The 17,337-nt window shown below is 36.8% G+C and overlaps 1 protein-coding gene across 3 annotated transcripts in view; it reads left to right on the top strand.

Moving 5' to 3' along the window:
* The window catches only part of SLC37A1 (solute carrier family 37 member 1), a 175,819-nt gene that overhangs the window by 12,483 nt on the left and 145,999 nt on the right, over window positions 1-17,337 (top strand). The gene's annotated exons all lie outside the window — the stretch shown is intronic.

Raw genomic sequence — 17,337 nt, 5'->3', positions numbered from 1 at the left:
CACTAGATATAGGTTCCTGCCCATCTGCCTAGGATCTCATACCTGGAATGGGGTAGTTGATGGCAAAGTAGCCATTTGGCAGCTGTTCCTGCATCCTGAAATCAGTGCCCTGTGTGCAGCTGGGACCTCCACTTGTCCTGATACACAGCCTCTGTCTGGATGCTGGAGAGTTCTCTGGTGTACTTTTGGCCATACCCATCCTCAGTGTTTACAAACCTCTTTGTCTGTCTTGTTATGCAAAAAAGATTCATTATGATTTTTTCTTAAATTAAAACTAGTAGGATTCAGTCTTTTCAATTTTCTAGATCTATTTGGGGGAGTGGGGAGGGGTTGTGTGTGTGTGTAGAAGGGACACTCACTACAACCAGTAGTACACTGCTTCCATCTACTCTGCTATCTTGGTTTTGTTTTCTGAAATTACTTTGTATTGCAGTGTAAACTCTTTGCATTTACTCGTCTTTGTTCATATTTTATCCTATGAAGGCTTCTTGAGGGCAGAGAATGTTTCATTTGGCCTTTTATGTCCTTAGTATCTGTCACAGTGCCTTGTCCATGGAAATATTTAATATATCTTTCCTCATTTGAAGTTGTGAAACTAGCTACATTGTAGCCTTCATGAAGGGAAGTAATAATGTATAGTAAAATGGAACAGGTAGATTGGAATCAGCATACAAAAGTTTGGCTTTAAGTGCCAAACAAAAGGGTTTTAATTTAATCCTAGCAGTAATAGTGAACCCACTGGATTTTACTGAGCAGGGGAGTGACATGGTCATACCTGTGTTTTTAGAAAATCACTTTGGCAGCTGAGTAAAGGATGGACTGGAGAGAAGAATGACTTGAGGTAGGGAAAACAATAGGTAGAGGGTTATTGCAATAGCATGGGTAAAAGGTGATGATTACCTGTATTAAGGTAGTAGCTGTCTGCATGGATAGAAAAAAGGGAATAATTTGGAGAAATGCCATGGAAAGGAAATTGCTAGGATTTGGCAACTGATGAGATATGTGGAATGAGAGAGCATAAAGAATCCAGTATGATTGGAAGGTTTTATACAGGAGAAACCATTTTATACATGCCTGACACTGAAAGTTTGAAAAGAGGGGTCATATTGAGGGGAAAGATAAAGAATTCTATTTTAGACTTGTAGAGTTTGAGATGTCTACGGGAAGTCTAGTTTGAAATATTCAGTAGGTAGTTCGTGATGCATGTGACATTTGAACAAGGAAGATTTCCTACAGAAAGGCATAGGGCAATGAGTGAATGAAAGGCAATGAATTTCACTGGATCTGTGTGTGTGTGTGTGTGTGTGTGTGTGTGTGTGTGTGTGTGTGTTTGAGCCAGATGAAGGGTCTTGAATATTAGGCTGAATTGACATTTTATTTGCTATACAGCAGGAAACCACTCTGAGCTTTTTGAGTAATGAAATAACTTGATCAGACAGTGGCTCCTTATAGCCTGTAGGATAAAAAACAAAATATTCAGCCTAGCATTCAAGACCCTCCATCATCTGGCACCAAGCTATGTTTATTTTTTTAATAATATTTTAATGATGATTTTAAAAATATTGATATCACCTCCAATTTCCCCATTCACACACTACCACCACCCCACTCCCAGTAGAATATTCCCTTGTATTAAAGAAGAATAGTTAAACAAAACTGACATTGGCATCATCTAACTATGTGTTCCTTATTTTTCACTTACCTTCCATCTCTCTGCCAAGGAGATGAAGTATACTTTACTGTCAGTCATCTGAAGTATAAATTTACTGCAGTAATCATGAGTCTAATTACTTGGTAAATTAATAAAATAATTATTAATTTTATACTATATCAATTCATATATGTTTTCTCTAAATTGTTCATATTTGTGATTTATTGCCGGATTTGGAGTTCTGGATGGGGGTTCTAGGTAGGTCTAATCCTTGCTATTTCCACCTGTGTGACCTACTAAATGCTAGGCTGTAAGCGAATCACTCACTATGATTACAAAGAAAGACAAAATACAGTCTCTGCCCTCATGCAGCTCATTCTCTATGCCCCCATATCACCTGTAAAAAGAGAGAGTTCACTTCTAGTTTTGAGTCTATAATCCTACAGCATGAATTTTCTTCATGTTGTCATGTTGGACCTGTAACCCTTGTGTCAACACTTCTCTCCTAACATGAAGGACCCAAGTATTCTTTGCCTTATTTCCTTTACTGGAGTGAAACCTGGCATATGTAACACTCTCTTAAGAGCAGAGTCTTAAGTCTTCAAACATAAGAACAATTTTTTATAGTAAAAGACACAAAGGCAAGCCCACAGAATCAAGACTCCTCAATGGACAACTCACCAAGAGACATATCCAATCTCTGTGATTTTTAATACTGCTCTGGGTGTGATCCCAAGTGGGAAGTTCATTCTAAAATAATATAACCTAAAAGTTGAAAAGAATTTCGGAACTCTCTAGATTGAAACTCTTTTACATAATGTTTTTAAAAGGTGGTCATACATCCTTAAGTAAAGAGAAACTTTCCAAGGCAGTCCATTCCACTCCTTTTTTTTTTTACAGATCTAATTTTTAGTCAATTTTTTCCTTCAGTCAAATTGGTCTTCCTTACAGATACTGCCATGCATTGCTCCTGATTCTGCCCTTTGGAATCAAACAAAACCAGTTTAACTCTTTTTCCATACATAACATCTTTTTAAGTAGCTGAAGACAGTTATTGTTCCCCCACCCCAATCCACCCCCTCTGCCAAGTCTGGAAGTTTGGCTCCTTGAGAGGGAGTATTAATATGTATGTTGAAGTGCCATAGTATGAGGGCAAGGATTGGGAAAGAGAGAAAGAGCATGAGTCAAACACTGAACTCATTGAAGAAAGGGAAGTGTCATGGGAATGGATACATAACAAATGCCAGAATCTCAGTTGGGTGAGAAATATAAATTGAATGAACCTCAAAGGAGGGAAAATGGGGAGAGACTTAATAATGTCTCACAGCTGGAGTGCAAGAGAAGAAGAGCATATAAACATAAAAGAAGAGGTTGGTAGAATGGGAATCACATTAATCTTACTCATCTGAGCTGGAAAAAGAGAAAGAGAGAATTTGGTGCAGAAATATATCAAACTCAATAGGGAGATAAGGAGATTGGGATTTAGAGGGAGGTAGAGATAGGCAGGGAATATTCAGTGGCAAAACAAACTTTAACTTGGAAGGTTAGACAATAAAGTGGCAAGTAAGAGGAAAGGAAATAATATGTAAGAACCAGTGGGCAAAGAGAAGAGAGGAAGTACAGTAGAGTAGAATTATAAATTACAGGTGTTGATCATTTTCTTTTTTTCACTACCTTTTTCTTAGTAAAGAGGAAGGGCATGAAGCAAGGAGAGGATAATTGTCTAGATGATGTGATAGAGAGAAATGAACAATGAAGAACAACATGAAATTGAATGGGATGGGGGGCAGCTAGGTGGCATAATGGATAGAGCACTGGCCCTGGATTCAGGAGGACCCAGAGTTCAAATCCAGCCTCAAACACATAACATTCATTAGCTGTGTGACCCTGGGCCAGTTGCTTAACCCCAATTGCAGAAAGAAAGAAAGAAAGAAACAAAGAAAGAAAGAAAGAAAGAAAGAAACAAAGAAAGAAAGAAAGAAAGAAAGAAAGAAAGAGAAAAAGAGAGAAAGAAAGAAAGAGAAAAAGAGAAAGAAAAGAGAAAGAGAGAAGGAAAGAGAGAGAAAGAGAAAGAAAGAAAGAGAAAGAGAGAGAAAGGAAAAGAGAGAAAGAGAGAGAAAGAGAGAGAGAAAGAGAGAAAGAAACAAAGAAAGAAAGAAAGAAAGAAAGAAAGAAAGAGAGAAAGAAACAAAGAAAGAAAGAAAGAAAGAAAGAAAGAAAGAAAGAAAGAAAGAAAGAAAGAAAGAAAGAAAGAAAGAAAGAAAGAAATTGAATGGGATGAACTTATGCCAGAATGGAAGACAATAGCAATTAATTAGGAAGCTGAATCTAAAAATGTTACTTATAAGAAACATACTTTAAACATAAAGCTTCAAAAATTAAAATGAGGGTCTAGAGCCAAATTTATTATGCTTGAAATGTGTAGACCACAGAGAAAATGTACACCAGAGAAGTACAATACTTGAGAGGCCCAATGTGTCCTCTTTCAGATGTAGACAACTCTAACATGAAAGGAAATATAAAAGAAGTTTACAACCTAAATATAATTTTAGAAAACATCTGTGATAATTACTGAAAGGAAATAGGAAGGAATATACATATATCACAGATGTCATGGTACCTTAAAATTTGACAGTTTTCTAAGACATAACCTCAGAAAATTTAAGAAAAGAACTCCTTGATTTGGTACTTAGTGCTAAGCACTGGTTCTGCCACCTCTCACACTTGTGTGGAGTTATCAAGCCTAGTGATGTTGTAGGTAACACAAGAGCCCAATTCCCTCATTTTTATCACATCAATTATATAGAAAGAACACCAGATTGAATAATGAGCAAGAAATCCAAAGAGTACTATCAATAAGCACCTTTGTCTATCCCAACACTAAATAAAAACACATCCAGGAGCTAAGGATTCTAGAAAAAACCCTGCCACAAAATCCAGCAGGATTATGGTAAACATCTGGAAACTCATGAAACACCATGAATAGGAACTTTTGAGGCATAGCTCTGACCAGGGAAGACCTGGAGAGAAAAGAGCCACCTAGATACCTAATGGGGATACCCTAGGGAAGACTGAATGAAGAAGCAGCATTTTGATGGGGGAAGCTCAGAGAAGATAGGAGATGCACTATTCCAAATAGTAAACTCTCAGAACATATCTAGTATCCTGACCAGAGAAGCTTTGTCAGAGATGGAAGACCACTTAGCCCCATGATAAATATGATCAGAAGGGGGCAGAAGACTACCCAGATGACCATTCGGAAAGAATTGGAAATTGAAGGGGATGTCCATTATTGAGGAATGGCTGAATAAGTTGTGGTATACACTGTAATGGAACATTATTATACTATAATAGTGAGCAAGATGATTTCAGAAAAACCTGGGAAGACTTATAGGGACCGATGCAGATTGATGTGAGTAAAGCTAGGAGAACATTATACATAGTAAAAGCAATATTGTATGATGAACAACCATGAATGACCTAGCTATTCTCAGTAGTACAATGATCCAAGACAATCCCAAATGACTCATGATGAAAAATGCTATCTGCCCTCAGAGAAAGAACTGATGGCATCTTAACAAAACCTAAAGCACACCATTTTTCACTTTCTTTCCTTCTTTTTTTTGTTTGAGTTTTCTTTCACAAAATAACTAATATGGAAATGTTTTTATGTGATTGCAAATGTATAACCTATATCAGATTGCTTACCATCTCAAGGATGGGAGGGGAAAGAGGAAAGAATAGAATTTGGAACTCAAAACTTTAAAAAAACCAAATGTTAAAATGTGTTTTTACATTTAATGGGGGGGAGAAAATATTACTTAAATAAAATAAAATGGACTGGGAAAATTGAAATTGGTAATTAAACATAAAAAACAAAAAGATCACTCAGACCTCTCTTCAAGGAAGCCCCAGGAAGATCAGGAAAACTAAGTATCCAAATTAAGAAGCCTTGGGCAGAGGCACAAAAAAAACCACCCAGTACCTTGATCCAGGAAAACTAAAAAGACAGAGACTATTTCGTGCCTTGATCAGAGGTAATTAACTTCAAAGCCCTGACACTTGCCACCACTCCAAGCAATGACACACCAAGGGAAGTAGAAGCCAGTAGTAGGACCCAGAAAAGTGAAGTCAGGACCAAATAAAGAATTGACTACCCAATCAAAAATGTGGGAGGGAGCAGACCTGTGCTTGGCACTACATTCCAAATCAATTACAGAGCCTAGATAGATAAATAACTAAAAGATACCAACACTATGAAAAACATCAAAGACTGAGAATAGTGCAAGAGAAAAATCTAGAAGAGAAGAATCATTCATAAATTACTGCAAGCTAAGAGGTGGAGAAGAAAATCTTTTGGTCACAAGTACTACAGCAATACCTAGGGAAAGATTAAGCAAGAGATGATAAATAGAAAGAAAGCTGTGGAGGAAAATTAACAATGAGAACAGAAGATAGTATACTTTGCCCAAGTAGTATACTTTCTAAAAATTAAAATGGACCAAATGTAAGTCAGTGACATTATGAGGCAAAGAAAAAGCTTTTAATAAAATTAAAAGATTGAAAAAAATAAAAAAGTGTAAGGTATTTCATTAAAAAAAAAACCTGATGGGAAAAAAGGGTCAAAAGAGATAATCTAAGGATCATTAAATCCACGACAACAAGAATTTAAATGAGCCTGTATACAATATTATCAAGAAATCATAAATTTGAACCCAAGGGAAAATTAAAAATAGAAAGAACCCACTGGTTATCTCTTGAAAGAAATCACAAATTGAAAAGTATTAACAATACTACAAAGTCCAGAGATTCTAGGTCAAAGAAAAAATACTGCAAGCAGCTAAAAAGAAAAAGTTCAAGTACTAAGAAACCACAGTCAGGATTACACAAGACTTGTTAGCTACCTCTTTAAGTGAGAGGCGATTTTGTAATACCCTATTCCAAAAGGTGAAATATAAAGGTTTACAACCAAGAATAATGTGTCCTGCAAAAATCAGTACAATCCTGCAGGGTAAAAAAAAAGGACCTAGTATGTATAAGAAGGGTGTTTCATACCCACCAAACCCCAGTTAGTATAACAAGATTCTCTATGCCTGATATCTGATACCAATTAAAGACAAACTAGGTACAAACAGTCTAGTGAATCAAATTGTGAAGAAATTAAGTGCTTCAGCCCATCAGATGAAATCAAATGTCAAAATGTATTGGCATTGTTAAAAGAATTGCTCACAACTCTGGAGCTTAGATAAAGTAATTCCAGAAGAAGCACTGCAGCAAGCACTTTGACAGTTAAGCTATGGAAGTGTTTTAAGGAGCTAGACCTTTGTGCTTACCACTGGAGTGAAGGAAAGGTGACAGAGAGTGATCCCAGAAGGAATATTGCACTTCCCCTCCCCACCCCCTGCCTATTGATCATGTCATTGAAGAGGCTGGACTGGTAACAATTCATCCAGCTATGAGCTGAGAGATGACAGACTAGACGCATTGAGGATGTTGAGCTCTTCAGGCCAGAAAAAAGTGTAGCTTCTTGGTTTCATAAAGACCCCTAATCTTTGGGGCCCAGCAGAAAGTTGCATACCCCTTGGATAAACTTCATGAGGACTCTGTGAAGGAAGAAAAAGGAATCCCATTTAAACAAGAGCTGTGAGTTACTCCTTTACCACATATGTTCAATAAGTATGAACCTAATTTCTCATAATCTTGGTATGTACTTATACGAGATAGTGTTCCAAATTTGAGCATGAATTTGTTTGTTTCTACAAGCTATTCTTACTCTGCCATTTCAGTAAACAGCCCTTTCTAAAAGCCAAGTCTGGCTGGCTGATAATCAATGATGAGTAGACTAGTTGGGATTTTATGAATGAAAGCACTACGGAAACATCCTCTCAGAGGATACCTCTAGTACTCTAACAGCTGAGTAGTAGCTGCTGTTTGGGGTTGTAGTCCATTAATGAATGACAGTGGGAATCAATGAAGATAGCCCTGGTGGGTATGCTACAAATGGAATAAAGGAGTTTCAAGAATTGCTAATGAAAAGACCAGAGCTAAGTAGAAACTTTGGAATTCAAACACAAAAGGCAAGGAAAATCTAGAAAGATAAATACAGTTGAACAAATGGAAAGAACTATATGATGACAAAGGGCTTATATTCTCATATTGAGAAAGGAAACAAGTATTACTTCAGAACTTTAATGTCTTTAATGGTCAAGGAGAGAGTTAAATAAGATAAGCAGGGGATGTGGCCCTTCATCTGTTATATTTTGATTATAAGAAAGAAAAGGGAAGAAGAAAAAAGAATATGCTAGGTAAAAAATGGAGGGGAAATGGGGAAACAATATTTCTCACATGTAGGCACATTAGAGCATGTAACCATGGAGGAAGGGTTGGGGGTGCAAGCACTAGGTGAACTTTACTTTTATCTTTATTATGCATAGGAAGGTTAGAACACACACACATTTACACAAAGAGTTTGGTATAGGAATACATTCAACGTAATAGGAAACAGTCCAGAACAGAGAGAGGGCAGAGAGAGTGTTTAAGATGAAGGTCTGTATTATGGTGAGAATAATTACAAGCAAAACAAATGCCAATTTTAGGGTGTGACTCATGAAACTGGAATTGAAGGGGGAGAGATGGGAATGGTAAGACCAAAAAATTACAATCTGAGCAAGGAGAAAAGAGGCAAGGAAGTAGATTGGAAACCAATGCTTTTCATTATATGTTATTAGCATAGATCATACTACTCGACTGTCTTCCTTGTAAAGAGGGAAACAGGGTTCAAAGAGAGGAAAAAAGAAGAGTTTAATATGAGTGGAGGGAATACATAATTAGTAAATGATAATCCTTAACGTGAATGGAATGAATACACCAATAAATGGAAAAGAACAGGCAAATTAATTAGGATGCAGAAACCCAACAATATGCTATTTAAAAAGGAATACTTGAAACAGATTCATTCAGTGTCAAAATAAAAGTCTGGAGAAGAATTTCTTATGCTTCAAGTAAACTCAAAAAATCAGGGGTAGGAATCACAATCTCAGACAAAGCAACAGTAAAAACAGAAATGATAGAAACAAATAAACAGGGAAACAATATTATACTTAAAGGCATCAAAAACAATGAAATAAAATCTACCTACATAAACACACACACACACACACACACACACACACACACACACACACACACCCCAAATGACATAAAGTCAAAGTATTTAAAAGTTAACTGTGAAATTAATTCTTGAAACTTGTGTGCCCCCTTTCTTTTCTTTTGAAAAAAATACTTATTTTATTCTGAACTTAAGAAATAAAACAGGCATTTCCATAACCTAGAATTTAAAAAGTATGCGAAACTGCAAATCTATTATGTACAACTTGTTATTCTTTTCAAATATATAACATCATGTAACTTTCTTTTTTTCCTTCTTTTTCTTCCTTCCTTCTCCCACCCTAAAGATAGCTACCATTAGACACAAATATGTGTGTGTGTGCGCATATATACATATATATAATTACATATTATATATATATATATGTATATATATATTTAATATGTAAAATCATTCTATGCATACTTCTATTAATCAATTCTTTCTCAGGATGCAGATAACATCTTCCTTCATATGTCCTTTGTAGTTAATTTGGGTATTTATAATAGTCAAAATTACTTAGTTACTCAAAGTTCTTCTTAAAATATTATTATTGTTACTGTATACATTGTTCTCTTGGTTCTGCTCATTTCACTTTTCATTATTTTGTGCAGGTCTATGTTTTTCCAAGATCATCAAGCTCATCATCTCTTATACCACAGTAGTATTCCATCACAATTATATACCACAACCTGTTCAGCCATTCCCCAATTGATAAGCACCTCCACAATTTCCAGTTCTTTGTCATCCAAAGAGAGCCATTATAAATATTTTAGAAAATATAGGGTTTTTTTTCCTTGTTACCTAATCATCTTGGGAAACAGACCTAGTAGTGGTATTGCTGGGTCAAAGTGTATATAGCCAGTTTGATAACTCTTTGGGCATAATTCTATATTGCTCTCCAAAATGGTTGGATCTGTTCATAGTTCTACCAACAATGAATTAGTTTCCCAATTTTTCCACATCTCTTCCAGTATTTGTCTCTTTTCTTCTCAATAATTTTAGCCAATCTGATAGATTAATTTAACACACTACTCATAATATTCTACTTAAGGAGCCATCAAAGAATTTCTAGCACAAATCTCTTGGACCATTGTCATGAACTTTGGGGGTTCACAAACCACTAAATAGGAAGTTCTGCCCTTTTGGAAACCTTGTAATTTAAGAACCGCAATGATGACTTTAATAATTTATTTATTTTTAGTTTTCAACATTCACTTCCATAAGATTTTGAGCTTTAAATTTTCTCTCCCTCTTTCTTCTCCCCCCTCCCCAAGATGGCATGCAATCTGACCTAGGCTCTTCTTATACATTCACATTAAACATATTTTCACATTAGTCATGATGTAAAGAATAATTACAACTAATGACAGGAACCACAAGAAAGAAGAAACAAAACAACAAAAGAAAAGAACAAATAATATGCTTCCATCTGCATTCAGACTCCAAAGTTCTTTCTCTGGATGTGAATAACATTTTCCATCCTCCAACAGCCAAAAATTTGAGTGCTTTAAAGAGGCCCAGGTGAGCAGGTGTCTTCCAGGGGCCTGACTCCCCACCCCGACCCCAAGAGCTCCAGTCCTGCTGACCCAGCTCACCACCAGGTAAGCTGTCAGACACAGCCTCCAGCTGCCAGCACCTGGGGCCCCAGCACACAAAGCCAGTGACTAGGTCCCAAGTTCCCAGCACAAGAAGCTTCAGTCAGTATCCCCTGCACTCCAGCAGGAGAGTTCAACATTAAAAGCCAGGAAATCAGCAAACACCATGAGCAGAAACCAGAAACAGAAAATGACCATAGATGCTTATTATGGGGACAGGGAAGATCAAGGCACAAATTCAGAAGAGGACAACATTCTCAATATACCCACATCTGAAACCTCAAATAAGAATATGAATAGGTCTCAAGCCCAAAAAGCCTTCTTGAAACAGCTCAAGAAGGATTTTTAAGAGAGGTAGAAGAAAAATTGGGAAAGGAAATAAGAGGTATGCAAGAGATAATCAATAGCCTGGAAAAAAGACAAAAATCAACTGCAGAAAAGAAGTCCTTAAAAAATATGATTGGCCAAATGGGGGAAAAAAGGGCACTGAAGAAAACAAGTCCTTAAAAAATACAGTTGGGGGCAGCTAGGTGGTGCAGTGAATAGAGATCCAGCCTTGGAGTCAGGAGGACCTGAGTTCAAATCCAGCCTCAGACACTTGACACTTACTAGCTGTGTGACCCTGGGCAAGTCACTTAACCCCAATTGTCTCACCAAAAAGCAAAAATAAAAATAAAATACAATTGGTCAAATTGGGGGGGGAAGTACATTGAAGAAATCAACTCCTTAAAAAGTAGAATTGGCTAAGTAGAAAAAGAGGCACAAGAACACACTGAAGAGAAGAACTCCTTAAAAAGTAAAATGGGCCAAATTGAAAAGGAGGTACAAAATCTAATAGAAGGAAACAATTCATTAAAAAATTAGAATGGGCAAGTGGAAACTAATGACTCTATGAGATATCAAGAATTAATCAAACAGAAAGAAAAGAATGAAAAAATAGAAGAAAATGTAAAATACTTCATTGGTAAAACAACTGAAAAAAAGATCCAGGAGAGAAAACTTAAAAATTAATGGGCTACCTGAAAACCATGATGAAAAAAAGAGCTTGGACAGCATCTTTCAGAAATCATCAAGGAAAACTACTCTGACATCCTGGAACCAGAAGGTTAGTCATCAAAAGAATCCACCTATCACCACTTGAAAGAGATCGCAATTGAAAACACTAAGAAATATTGTAGCCAAATTCCAAAATTACCAGGTCAAAAAGCAAATACTGCAAGTAGCCGGAAAGAAACAATTTAAATATCATGGAACCACAGTTAGGATTACACAGGACCTTGCACCTTCTACATTAAAAGATCAGACTGCATGGAATGTGATATTGCATAAGGCAAATGATCTTGGATTACAACCAAGGATCAACTATCCAGTGAAATTGAACATAATCTTTCAAGGGAGGAGATGGGCATTCAATGAAATAGGGTACTTTCAAACTTCTTGTTGAAAAGACCAGAGCTCAATAGAAAATTTGGCCTTCAAATACAAGACTCAAGAGAGGCATAAAAAGGTAAACAGGAAAGAAAAGGACAAACTGTTTATATCCCTACAAGGGAAGATGACACTTGTAATGCTTGAAAACTGTATCATTATTAAAATATTTAAAAGGGGTATATATAGACAGAAATATTAAACATATCATTTAACACCACTACTCAAAGAAAATTGTAATCAATAAGTAGTCTTATAAGAAAGCATTCAAACTTAAATGGAGGCTAAATTTAATTCCAAAGAGTTGGTGATTCAAAGAGCAAATCAGTGAAATAATAGGTAATTTCAGCATAGAAAATGAGAACAATGAAACAACCTATGAAATTTTTTTATATGGAGCAAAAGCTGTCATTAAAGGAAATTTTATGTTTCTAACCACTTTTATCAACAAGAGTGAAAGGACAAATCAATAAGTTAGATATGCAACTAAAACAAAAGCTAGAAAAGCAAAAAAATCAAATATGTCAACTAAATGCCAAAATAGAAATTCTAAAAGTCAAAGAAGATATTAATAAAAATTGAAAGCACATTTAAAAAAGAAAAATTAATAAACAAAATTAAGAACTTGCATTTAAAAAAGCTAATAAAATAAACTGTTAGTTAATCTGATTTTAGTGTAGCTATGTAGTACAGTGGATAGAGCCAGGAGTCAGAAAGATCTGAATTTAAAACTGGCCTCAAGACACTTATTGGCTGTATGACCCTGGGCAAGTAATTAATCCTGTTTGCCTCAGATTCTTCTTTTGTAAAATGAGCTGGACAAAGAAATGGAAAACCACAGCAATATCTTGTCAAGAAAACCCTGCATGGAATCATGAAGAGTTGGACACAACCGAAAATGACTGAAAAATCTGATTTTAAAGGAGAAAAATTTCCAGCATCAAAATGATATTTTGAGATAAAAAGAGAAGAAATGCAGAAAATCATTTTTGAAACTATTTTGTCAGAATTTATAACAGCAAAACCAATAACAAATGAAATGATCATTTATAGAAATATAGCACATTCTGAATAAGACAACATGAGAGAATTTAAATACTGAATCTCAACAAAATAAACCATAAATGAATTCCTAAAGAAAAACATAGATTTCTCTTTCTAACTGATTATATTATTCCCTCTTTGAACCAAATCTGTTGAGATTAAGGTTCAAACAATGCTCATCTCCCTCCCTTCTTTCTCTCTATTGTAATAGGTTTTTGTGCCTTTTCACATGATGTAATTTATCCTAGTCGGCATCCCCCAGGACATATCAAACTCAGAAAAAAAATTTCTGATATTATAAAATTGTGACCTAAAATATTACAAGAGTGAATACTGCCGAATTTCTTCCATGTTAGAAATGTGGTCTTGGGAGGCAGAGCCAAGATGGTAGAGTAAAAGCAGTGAACTTGCTTGGGCTCTCCCCCAAACCCTTCCAAATACATGCAAAAAATGACTCTAAACAAATTCTAGAGAAGCAGAACCCACAAAAAGACTGAGTGAAACAAATTTGCAGCCCATGACAACTTAGATGGTTGATGGGAAAGGTCTGTTGCTGGGCTGGGAGAGGAGCACAGTTCAGTATGGGCTGTGTAAACAAAGTCGGGGCTTCTAAGACCCTGGAACAGACCTCAGGGGACTGAATCATGAGTACACGTGTCAGTCTCCAGACTTCTCAACTCACAAATGCCAAAAACAACTTAGAAGGTCAGTGGGAAAGGTCTCTTGGGCCTGGGTGAGAGAGGAGCATGGTCCAGCCATGGCCTTAGTGCAGCCCCAGGACAGTAGCCACAGTGGCAGTAGCTGCTTCCAGAGCTCTTGGTCTACAGATGTTAAGGGGATCAAGTAGCTGATCAGAGAGGGACTGCAGCAATCTCTTTGCTGGCGCTGGCACTGGCACTTTGCTGGCAGAATTTTCTTGCTTTGCTTGTGCTTGGATCTGGGTCATAGTCCTAGGTGGTGGTTCTGCGGTGAGGAGGAGCACTGGTGTGGCAGAGCTTGTGGCCACAGTGGAGAGGGAATCCTCACAGTTCCAAGGCAGGAAAGAGTGCTTGTGGTCACTCATAGATCAGGAAAGGACTGAACATCTCTCCTTTGATCATACCACCTTGGAAAAACTGAAAATTTACAAGACCCTCTGAAATTCAGGTATCTCTGAAAATAGCTGCACAAAACCCCTGAAGCTTGGGACTGCACACCTTCTGCACTGGAAGCAAAGCACTACCTTAACAAAGAGTTAAAAAGTCAAGCAATTGTCTGAGAACATAAGCAAACAGTGGGGGAGGAACCTCAGAATATAGAATCTTTAGTGACAAAAAAGGTCAACATATTCAACAAGAAGAAGATAACAAAGTCAAAACTCCTGCACCCAAAGACTCCAAGAAAAATAGGAATCAGTCCCAGACCATGGAAGAGCTCTCAAAGGATTTTGAAAAGCAAGTAAGAGAAGCAGAGGAAAAATTGGGAAGAGAAATGAGAGTGATGCAAGAAAATCCTGAAAAATGAGTCAACAGCTTGCTAAAAGAGACCCCAAAAAAAATACTGAAGAAAATATCGCTTTAAAAAATAGACTAACCCAAATGGCAAAAGAGGTCCAAAAGCCAACGAAGAGAAGAATGCTTTAAAAAGCAGAACTGGTCAAATGGAAAAGGTGGTCCAAAAGCTACTAAAAAAAATCATTCCTTAAAAATTAGAATGGAGCAAATGGAAGCTAATGACTCTATAAGAAATCAAGAAATATAAAACAAAACTAAAAGACTGAAAAAGTAGAAGACTATGTGAAAAATCTCATTGGAAAAACAACTCACCTGAAAAATAGATCCAGGAGAAATAATTTAAAAATTAATGGGCCACCTGAAAGCCATGATCAAAAAAAGAGCCTAAACATCATTTTTCAAGAAATTATGAAGGAAAATTGTTCAGCTATTCTAGAACCAGAGGGTAAAATATAAATTGGAAAGAATCCACCACTCACCTCCTGAAAGAGATCCAAAAAGGAAAATTCTTACCAATATTATAGTCAAATTCCAGAGTTTCCAGGTCAAGAAGAAAATAATGCAAGCAGCTAGAAAGAAACAATTCAAGTATCGTAGAAACATAATCAGGATAACATAAGATTTAGCAGCTTCTACATTAAGGAATTGGAGGGCTTGGAAAAAAGGGAGACAGAAAAATAAGAAGAAGCAGGAAAGCCACCCTCTAAACTTCAAGAGTCAGTATAAGGTACTGACACAAGTAGGAAGAGTCATATTGGCTTTCCAAATACTTGGAAGAGAGGTGAGATGTTATTCAGTACTAACTCTTCCTTTTCTTTTGTTTTCTTTTTGAGGCAATGGGGTTAAGTGATTTGCTCAGGGTCACACAGCTAGTGAGTGTTATGTGTCTGAGACCAGATTTGAACTCAGATCCTCCTGACTCCAAGGCCAGAACTCTATTCACTGTACCACCTACCTACCACTAGTACCAACTCTTTATGAGCTGATTTCAAGTGGAAAAGAGACTCTTTCAAGAGAACTAAGAACTAGTTTCTTAGAATATGATATTCCAGAGGTCAAAGGAGCTAGGGTTAAATTCAAGAATCACCTACCCAGCAAAACTGAGTATAATCCTTCAGGGGGGAAAATGGTCATTCTAATGGTATCTCTTCTGCCACTTTCAGTAAAACTAGAGCGACCTTGACATTTTTACAATCTTAGTGTGTCGTACTATAAGCCTAAGGAGCATTTAATGTATATAGAGACAATATTTTTTTAAAATTTGCTATAGTAAGGAGCAGCTAGGTGGCACCAACAGCTGCTTGCAGAGCTCTCAGCCCACAGAAGGTACGGGACTCAAACAATTCGACAGAAGGATATTATAGGGGTCTCTTTGATGACACTTGGGGCAGGATTCTGTTGCTTTGCTCATACCTGGATCTGGGTTTCAGTCCTGGTTCCCAGTCCTAACAAGGAGGAGCACTAGCACACACAGAACTTGCAGCCAGTGGCAGTGAAATAGGGACCCTTGTCACAGTTTCAGCATGGAAAGGAGTACTTGTACTCACTCACAGACCAGAGCATGGGCCAGAAGAGTAGTAAACATGCCTTGCCTTAGATTATATCACCTTGGAAGAACTGAAAACTTATCTCTGAAAGGAGCTGCATGAAACCCCTGAAGCTTGTCCCTCCACCCTGGAAGCAGAGTACCACTTTAGCAAAGAGTTAAAAGTCAAGAAATAGGCTGGGGAAATGAACTATAGAAAGTTACTATACAGTGACAGGGAAGATCAAAAACACACTCTCAGAAGAAGGCAGCAAAGTCAAAACTCCTACATCTAAAGCCTCAAAGAAAAGAACATATTGGTTTCAGACCATGGAAGAGCTCAAAAAGGATTTGAAAAATCAAGTAAGAGAGGTGGAGGAAAAATTGTGAAGAGAAATGAGAGTGATGCAAGAAAACCATGAAAAAAAAGAGTCAACAGCTTAAAAGAGGTACAAAAATCCAAAGAGAAGAATGCCTTGAAAAGCAAAATTGGCTAAATGCAAAAAGATACACAAAAATTCACTGAAGAGAAGAACGCCTTCAAAAGTAGAATTAGTCAAATGAAAAAAAGGGCACAGAAATTCACTGAAGAAAAGAACTCCTTAAAAATTAGAATTGAGCAAGTAGAAGCTGACTCTATGAGAAATCAAGAAACAATCAAACATAACCAAAAGAATGAAAAAATAGAAGACAATGTAAAATATCTCATTAGAAAAACAGCTGACTTGGAAAATAGATCCAGGAGAAATAATTTTTATTAAACTAAAAGCCATAATGAAAAAAAAAAAGAGCCTAGACATCATCTTTCAAGAAACTGCCACAGAAAATTGTCCTGATATTCCAGACCCAGAGGGTAAAATAGAAATTGGAAGAATGCACCAGTTACCTCCTGAAAGAGCTCCCAAAATGAAATGTCCCAGGAACATTCTAGCCAAATTCCAGACCTCCCAGGTCAAGGAGAAAATATTGCAAGCAGCCAGAAAGAAGCAATTCAAGTACGGTGGAGCCACAGTCAGAATAAGACAAGATTTAGCAGCTTCCACCTTAAAGAATCAGAGGGCTTAGGGGGCGGCCAGGTGGCAGTGGATAGAGCACCAGCCCTGGAGTCAGGAGTACCTGAGTTCAAATCTGGCCTCAGATACTTGATGCTTACTAGCTGTGTGACCATAGGAAAGTCACTTAACCCCATTGCCTAGCCAAAAAAAAGAAGAAGAAGAAGAGTCAGAGGGCTTAGAATGTGATGTTCCAGATGGCAAAGGAGCTAGGATTACAACCAAGATCACCTACCCAGCAAAACTGAGTATAATATTTCAGGGGAAAAAATGAATGTTGAATGAAATACAGGATTTTCAAGCATTCCTGATAAAAAGACCAGAGCTGAATAAAAAATTTGACTTCCAAATACAAGACTCAAGAGAAACATAAAAAGGAAAACAGAAGAAGGAAATCAT

The sequence above is a fragment of the Phascolarctos cinereus genome, unplaced genomic scaffold, assembly GCF_003287225.1.
Source record: "Phascolarctos cinereus isolate Bilbo 61053 unplaced genomic scaffold, phaCin_HiC Scaffold_726;HRSCAF=1367, whole genome shotgun sequence".
Taxonomy (NCBI): Eukaryota; Metazoa; Chordata; class Mammalia; order Diprotodontia; family Phascolarctidae; genus Phascolarctos; species Phascolarctos cinereus.
Note: the sequence above shows the minus strand (reverse complement) of the source record. Positions and strands in the feature narration are given on the sequence as shown.